Raw genomic sequence first — 9415 nt, 5'->3', positions numbered from 1 at the left:
ACATCGCTAGCGGAAAATGAAGATGACCTGAAACTGCTACTAATTATAATCAAATTAGTCAGAAAATGGGTTTGCATCTTAATGTGAAGAAGACAAAGATTTTAACAAGACATTATGGTCCAGATTTATCAAGTCTTGGAGAGTGATAAATTGCATGTTGATATAGTACCAACCAACCAGCTCCTAAAGGCCAGTTCTCACCGGCAGATGTGGGGAGAGATGTGTGCTGAGCGAACCGCTCAGCACGATGTGTTCTGAGCGTGCGGGGGAGGGATGCTCATTTCACCCAGCGGGCACGGCATGGCAGGCCAATCTAGCACCAACGATAGCGATGCGCGGGGCTACACATCGCTATCGCTGTGTGGGGTACACACTGAGTGATCGCTGCTTTAAAATCTAAGCAATCTAGTCAGATTGCTTAGATTTTAAGCAGCGATCGCTCCGTGAGTTACCCCCCCCCCCCCCCCCCCCCTTAACTGTCATGTTACAGGCTGTGTTTGGAAAATGACAGAAGCTGATTTGTCTGGTACTTTTTCTCCAAGGCTTGATAAATCTTGGCCTACGCTTGAAAAAGTTGAAGGCAAACTTGTGGTGTGAAGGGCAGAGTATGATTACTGATTAGTAAAAGAAAACAAATAAACACTGAGCAACATCACCAAACAAGTAATTTCAACTTTAAACTTGTCATTTATTTTGTACTTTTTTGACATGGCTACTAGTAACAGATGCACAGGTCAAATTCTTAAAGGTATGTGTGCAAATGCTAGAAGCTTAGGAGACAAAATTCCAGAGCTAATTGCAATAATGACAAGGGATAACCTGGATATTGTGGCAATTACAGAGTCATGGTGCAATAAGAATCATGACTGGGACATTGTGATACCAGGATACAATTTATTTAGGAAGGATAGAATGGGAAGAATTGGAGGAGGGGTAGCAATGTATGTGAAAAAAAAGCATAAATGCTACTTTAATACAAATATTGAAGACAAAACTGAGGCCCTTTGGGTCACCATAGAAGCCGGGGAGAAGGATATTCACATTGGGGTGATCTATAGACCACCAGGCCAGGGGCAGGATTTGGACAGGAACCTATTGTTGGACATCACTAAAATGGCTTTAAAGGGAGAAGTCATAGGAGACTTTAATTTACCTCCTGTAAATTGGGAGGGGTCTTTTGCTAGTTCAGCTATAAGTGGCACATTTCTAAATTCATTATAGAGAGCATCTCTTAAGCAATTGGTGAGGGAGCACACTCGCAAAGACTCAATATTAGATTTAATTCTCACAAATGGTGACAGGATGTCAGACATATATGTGGGTGAGCACCTGGGATCCAGTGATCATCAAGCAGTATGGTTTAATATAAAGACAGGCTCCAACTCCTGTCACACACACAAACATAGGTGTTGGATTTTAGGAATGCTGACTTTGCAAAAATGGGGAGATGTTTAAGTGATTTAATTGGCGGGCTGGAGGGACTTGGAAGGAGTGCAGGAGAGGTGGGAAAACCTGAAAAGGGCAGTACTAAGGGCAACAGACCTTTGTATCAAAAGGGTTCGGAAAAGCACCAGGAAAAGGAAGCCAGTGTGGTTCACAAAAGAAGTATCAAGTAGTGTGAAAGCAAAATAATAACGGCAAAGAGGTGTATCTTGACAGACGGCAGGATGCTAAGAAAGTGATCAGACGTGCAAAGGCAGAAGCTGAGGAGAAAATGACCCAGTCAGTAGATAAAGGGGGCAAAACTTTTTTTAAGTATATAAATGAAAGGAAAAAATCAAATGGAGGAATAATAAGACTTAGAGTGAGAATTTGGTGGAGGGAGACAAGGCAATAGCAGATCACCTAAATAATTATTTTTGCTCCGTATTTACTACAGAAGGAGAAGGGAAGGGGCCACAGTTAAGGTGCAAGGACATTCATACAAATAAGGTAGATGAAACTACATTTACAGAAGAGAAGGTCCTAACAGAACTTTCAAAACTAAAAGTGGAAAAATCAATGGGGCCAGATGGGATACACCCAAGGATACTAAAGGAGCTAAAAGATGTGCTGGTGGCACTGTTAACAGAATTATTTAACCAGTCACTAAATACAGGTGCCATTCCAGAGGACTGGAAAAGAGAAAATGTAGTTCCACTGTACAAAAGTGGAAGCAAGGAAGAAGCAAGTAACTACAGACCAGTAAGCCTTACATCAGTAGTAGAGAAAGTAATGGAAAAATTATTAAAAGAAAGAGTAGTGGAATATCTTAAATCAAACAATTTACAGGATCCAAAACAGCATGGATTTACTGGTGGGAGATCATGCCAAACAAATCTTATTGACTTTGACTCTGTGAGGAAAATAATAGATCAAGGGGTAGCTGTAGATGTAGCATATCTACACTTTAGTAAGGCATTTGATACTGTCCCACATCGCAGACTGTTAAATAAACTTGAAAGCGTGGGGGTGGATTACAAAACAGTTAAATGGATAAGAACCTGGTTGCAGGATAGGAAACAGACAGTTGTGGTACATGGAGTGCAATCTTTGGAAGGAAATGCTACCAGTGGAGTACACCAGGGGTCTGTACTTGGACCAGTTCTCTTTAATATCTTTGTTGGTGACATTGCAAATGGTATTAAAGGGAAAGTATGCCTTTTTGCAGATGATACAAAGATTTGCAACAGGGTAGACACACCGGGAGGGGTAAAACAAATGATTGATGATCTAGCTAGGCTTGAGAAATGGTCAAGAACGTGGCAACTACAGTTTAATGCTAAAAAAAATGCAAAATCATGCACTTGGGTCTCAAAAACCCAAAGACTAAATATAGTATCAAGGGTACCATAATGGAAACTACTGAGGAGGAAAGGGATTTAGGAGTCACTATTTCAAATGACTTAAAGGCAGGAAAGCAATGCAACAAAGCAATGAGAAAGGCAAGTCAGATGCTTGGTTGCATAGCCAGAGGAATCAGTAGCAGGAAAAAAGAAGTGATAATGCCACTGTATAGGTCATTGGTGCGGCCTTATCTTGAATACTGTGTCCAGTTCTGGAGACCATATCTCCAGAAGGATATAAATACATTAGAGAGTGTACAAAGAAGGGCAACTAAAATGGTGCATGGCCTACATTAAAAAAAACTTACCCCGAAAGGCTAAAAGATCTTAACATGTATAGTTTGGAGGAGAGAAGGGAAAGGGGAGACATGATAGAAACTTTCAAATATACCAAGGGTTTTAACAAAGTTCAGGAGGGAAACATTCTTCAAAGGAAGAGGAGTATTAGAACTCCAGGACATACACTGAAACTAGAGGGAGGCAGGTTCAGGAGAAATTTAAGGAAAACTTACTTCACAGAAAGGGTAGTGGACAAGTGGAATAGCCTCCCATCAGAGGTGGTAGAGGCTAAGACTGTAGAGCAATTTAAACATACTTGGGATAGGCATATGAATATCCTTACAAAGAATAAAGGTTCAAAAAGGGTTGAGATTACCTAAAGGATCAAAAAAGGGGCAGACTAGATGGGCCAAGTGGTTCTTATCTGCCGTCAAATTCTATGTTTCTATGTAAACTAAATAGGGGAAGACCAGCAGTGATATGGCTAGATAACATCACAACAACTATGGACACCACACTACCAACACTGAGCCGCTTGAGGGAAGATAGAAATGTGTTCTGGACAGCTATCCATAGGGTCGCCATAAGTCGGTATCGACTGGACGGCACTTACCAACAACATAAAATATGTAAAATGCTGGTTTGTTTTACAGGGAAAATGTGCAACTAGGGAATCTTTCAGACATCAAGCAGACAAACCATTCCCAACAAAGCCTAGTGAGGGAAATATCCCCCTAGGTCACGAGGTAGTTCTATCCAACTGCCCATGCAGGAAGAGTGTGCATTTGCAGGCGGCAGCCATGTTATTGGTGGACTCCCTAACAACTTAGGGCCCAGATTTATCAAACCTTAGCCAGTGATAAATTGTACGGTGATATAGAGGTCTATTCATGTAGCAGAGAAAAGCTCTGTTTTGCATTAAACAGGGCTTTTCTCTGCCTAGTGCAATTCAGAGAGCGGGTTACCGCGGCACCCTCACGCTGTGCCTGAATTGCATCACCATACGTTTGTATGGTGAGGGCGATTCATGAACTTTCCGTTTCTCGATGGAGTTCAAGATTGCCATCTCAGGATGGCGTAACCTGAACTGCGGTGCTCCGCCCCCAGCCTCCCAGCAGCCGCTGCGGCCTGCCGGGAGGTCAATATGTGGTGCATGCGCAAAGGGACCCTCCAGCGTCGGACTCCGTGCATCGCAGAGGGGGACCGCCGGAGAATACCTCACCGCTTGAGCCACGGACACCGCAGCGCATCGTCGGAAGGGTGAGTATGCATGAATTGCTACTTATTACAGCTATACATCGATGCGATGTATAGTGATAAGTAGCAATTCCGTTTTTGTTTTGTTTTCTTAATGAATAGACCCCCAAAGTACCAACCAACCACCTCCTAACTGCCATCTTACAGGCTGAGTTTGAAAAAAATGACAGGAGCTGATTGGTTAGTACATAGGGGGACATGTACTGAGCAGTGATAAAAGTAGAGAAGTGAGCCAGTGGAGAAGTTGCCCCTGGAAACCAATCAGCATTGACGTAACATTTACAATTTGCATACTATAAACGTATACAGAGCAGCTGATTGGTTGTCATGGGCAGCTTCTCCACTGGCTCACTTCTCCAGTTTTATCACTGCTTAGTACATCTCCCCCATAAACGGCTGGGTTGCTGGGCAGAACTGAAAGTACAGCAGTAGAGTGATATATTTCAGTTCTCCGTGAAAATTGAGAATACTCTGTACTAGCTTTCTGGCTGATTTTTCTGCCCTGGACCTCAAGGGTATTGGTTTACATATTTACTCCTAACAAATATATAGTACATACAATATGTAAATTTTAGGTATATATATATATATATATATACATATACACAGCACCTGGAGAGCCACTGGTTGTACAGGCCTGCCCTAGGATTTTACAGAAAGGTAGGGATTAAAAAGAAAAAGTGATACAATAAGAAAGCAGGAAAAGCACATTCATGCACACTTTGCAGTTACATGACAACAAAGCACTCATTAATCAATCTAAACCATTTGATTACATAATGTTTATGCATAAATTGTGCTTGGTTACGGTCATTTCCAAGCAGGAAACATTCATCTGTTACTAGGCAGGTGTAAGGGAAGTTATATTGGTGCTCTAGGGAGGTGACCTGCTCCCTCTGCTGGAAATATCCAGTATTACTCTCAAAATGGATAGTGCCCTATGGAGTTTTATATATTTATATATCGCCAGCATATTATAAAGCCAGAGAATATGGATCATTTAACCCAGTCCCTGCTCCATAAGAGCTTGCAATCTTTTAGTGCTCATTTTCATAAAAATCAATTGACATACTGTTATTTTTCTTATTTTTTTTTTGGACCCAGCATCTAGAGGGAAATCACACTGGTTGGAACATTAAAACCCTGCACAGATAGTGCCCTGGACAGGATATAATCTTTGGGCTGTGAGGAAGCAATGCTAACCACTGTGCCACAAATGCGATTAAATAATAATTTAGCTAACAGTGAACCTAGCAGCTCAAGGAAGCAGTTAACATACACGTATATTGTTATTGAATATACCCGGTGGAAGGCTAGCAAGAAAAGCCCAGGGTTAATTTAACCAGGGCCAGATTAACAATGGGGCTACAGCCCCAGGCCTCCACCAAATATTGTCCCTCATTCCGAGTTGTTCGCTCGCAAGCTGCTTTTAGCAGCTTTGCACACGCTAAGCCGCCGCCTACTGGGAGTGAATCTTAGCATAGTAGATCTGCGAACGAAAGATTAGCAGATTTGCGAATAGACATTTCTTAGCAGTTTCTGAGTAGCTCGAGATTTACTCCTACACTGCGATCAGTTCAGTCAGTTTCGTTCCTGGTTTAACGTCACAAACACACCCAGCGTTCGCACAGACACTCCCCCGTTTCTCCAGCCACTCCCGCGTTTTTCCCAGAAACGGCAGCGTTTTTTCGCACACTCCCATAAAACGGCCAGTTTCCACTCAGAAACACCCACTTCCTGTCAATCACACTCCGATCACCAGAACAAAGAAAAAAACTCGTAATGTCGTGAGTAAAATACCAAACTTAATAGCAAATTTACTTGGCGCAGTCGCACTGCGGACATTGCGCATGCGCATTAGCGACTAATCGCTCCGTTGCGGAAAAAAAATAACGAGCGATCAACTCGGAATGACCACCATTGGTCCGTCATAATGACATCATGTTGATAACCAGCCACGTAATCATCCATGATGCAATTTTTATACTTTTTACATATTTAGGGAGAAACTGGGGTTGATAGCGTAGAGGGTGTACACGCCCACATAGCAGTGGCCACACCCACACAACACTGGTCACACCCACATATCACTGACCACACCTTCATTGCTTCTCATAATAGGTCCTTGAATATTTCCAACCCCAGGCCCGTGTGTCCCTTAATCTGACACTGATTTTTACAGATCAGGGTTGGCACTGTGATAGACTGGCGTTACCTTTCTGTGTCGGCTATGGTCCTTCTGTTGTATGTGCTCGGTAGGTTTGTCTCCCTGTATAGATAGCCATTACTGGCATTTTATTGAAAGAAAAGTTTAATTGCGAACATTCTAAAATGTATCAAAAATGTAAACTGGCCGAGTACAGACAACGGGTGCAGGAATTGAAAATATGGGTTAATACTAATACCCTTTTTAGACTGAATGAGGCGGGTGGCATCTGGGAGCCTGACACGGGAGCTTCCCGGCTGCGACCCGTCTCAGGCTCCTCTCCAACGCTGTTTCCAACTCTGCATATTGCCGGGTTGGTGAAGTCAGCGTTGATGCGGCGGGGGCGGCACTTCGAGGTCACATGATCTCCAAGCGCTGCCCGTCCACACAGAGTCGCAGCGACCCGGCTTCTGTTCACACCGTACAGTGAACCCGTGTTCAACCCTGCAAGCTACGCGAGTTGGAATACCGGGTCACTCGACCTAGATTATTCCAACTGGGCCCTTTTACACCGCGCAGCAACTTGGGTTATGCGCACTCATGTACTGGCCTACGGGGCCGTATTGATTTACATATCATATAAGCTGTGATTTTATATTAATCAGCATGGAACCACTTTATGTTTATTTCAGCACTATTCATGTCTATGCTGCCATACTGCACTAGGAGAAGCCCTTGTTTTCGTACATGGTTTACGTACATCTCCGATGGTGGTGCGGCCGTGCATGGGTAGGACCCGTTACTGCGTGGTAGCATGCTGAACCCCGCAGCCTGACTGACATTCTGCAGCCATTTAAGAGTGGGTTTTCTGGCCCTAGGCAATATAAGCAGCCTGGCCATCCTGCTTAATCTGAGGGTTACTCAAATGGCCGATGTTGACGCAAGTAATAGAATGCTGCGTCTATTTACACAAGGCGCTTCCTGCTGCTTTTGCACATTTTTTGCACAGCAGCTGCATCCAAAGACAGAAAGGACCTGTACGAACTGCGCCCAATGGTCACATAGGGCCTAATTCAGACCTGGTCGCTAGCAAGTGATTTTTGCACTGCTGCGATCAGATAGTCGCCGCCTACAAGGGGAGTGTATTGTAGCTGTGCAAGTGTGCAAACGCATGTGTAGCAGAGCTGTACAAACAGATTTTGTGCAGTCTCTGCGCAGCCCAGGACTTACTCAGCCGCTGCGATCACATCAGCCTGTTCGGGACCGGAATTGACGTCAGGAACCCTCCCTGCAAATGCTTGGACACGCCTGCGTTTTTCCAGACGCCTTCCTGAAAACGGTCAGTTGACAAACACAAATGCCTTCTCCCTGTCAATCTCCTTGCGATCGCCTGTGCGAATGTATCCGTCGCACAAACCCGTCGCTGGGCGATCCGCTTTGTACCCGTGCAACGCTGCTGCGCATTGTGGTGCATACGCAGTTTGGACCTGATCGCCCGATCAGGTCTGAATTACCCCCATAGTTGGGACTTTTTGCGATAGCGCATGCATCTAATACCCCTTTCACACCGCAAAAATAAGCCGGTATCGACCCGGTATATTGCCGAGTCGACACGGGTTGCTGTGCGGTGTGAAAGGGGCCATGGTCGAGTTCCTGGCTCGCCTGACCCGGTAATTCAACCCAGGAATAAAGCAGTGTTATACCCGGGTTAAGCACTGCATAGGGAGAGGTGGTGCGGAGATGATGTCATCTACCAGTGCCACCTCCACACCGGCCCCCGATGCCGGCTCCGCCACCGCCCGCAATAACATCCCAAACGGCATATTGCCTGGTCGGGAGGGCAGTGTGAAAGGGTCCAATGACAGGTCCCACCCGGGCAGGACCTGTTTCCAATTCCCGGGTGGGACCCGACATGCGTTGTGAAAGGGGTATAAATCCCTAAATAGTGGCACAGCATGAGTCCAACGGAGCTAGTGCAAGGACTAATTAAGCTGCTCTGACTCTGGGATATATTGGGCATTCCTGGGCTGTGATTGGCAGGTGACTATGCAGATACACAGAGATATTTATTCTTACGGTCGTGATTTTCTCTTAGGAGTGACGCAGGAGCGCTTTCAGACTCAGACGATTAGTCGTGTACATCGGAGGCCACACTGAGGGGGATTCTTCATCCTCCTGCTCTCTGATTCCCCTCCAGTCTCCTGCTCCCTGCTTCACCTCCAGCTCCTGTGTCATTCTAGCCTCCTACTCCCTGTGTCATTCTAGTCTCCTGCTCCCTGCATCACCTCCTGTCCCATGTCTTCTCCAGCCTCCAGTGTCTCTCCAGCCTCCTGTCCGTGTTGCATCCAGCTCCCTGTGTCATCTCCAGCCTCCTGCTCCCTGCATCACCTCCTGTCCCATGTCTTCTCCAGCCTCCAGTGTCTCTCCAGCCTCTTGTCCGTGTTGCATCCAGCTCCCTGTGTCATCTCCAGCCTCCTGCTCCCTGCATCACCTCCTGTCCCATGTCTTCTCCAGCCTCCAGTGTCTCTCCAGCCTCCTGTCCGTGTTGCATCCAGCTCCCTGTGTCATCTCCAGCCTCCTGCATCACCTCCTGTCCCATGTCTTCTCCAGCCTCCTGTGTCTCTCCAGCCTTCCGTCCGTGTTGCATCCAGCTCCCTGTGTCATCTCCAGCCTCCTACTCCCTGTGTCATTCTAGTCTCCTGCTCCCTGCATCACCTCCTGTCCCATGTCTTCTCCAGCCTCCTGTCCATGTTGCCTCCAGCTCCCTGTGTCATCTCCAGTCTCCTACTCCCTGTGTCATTCTATTCTCCTGCTCCCTGCATCACCTCCTGTCCCATGTCTTCTCCAGCCTCCTGTGTCTCTCCAACCTTCTGCCCGTGTTGTCTCTGGCTCCCTATGTCAGCCCCTG

The sequence above is a fragment of the Pseudophryne corroboree genome, chromosome 11 (assembly GCF_028390025.1).
Source record: "Pseudophryne corroboree isolate aPseCor3 chromosome 11, aPseCor3.hap2, whole genome shotgun sequence".
Lineage (NCBI taxonomy): Eukaryota > Metazoa > Chordata > Amphibia > Anura > Myobatrachidae > Pseudophryne > Pseudophryne corroboree.
This window is presented reverse-complemented; position numbering follows the sequence as displayed.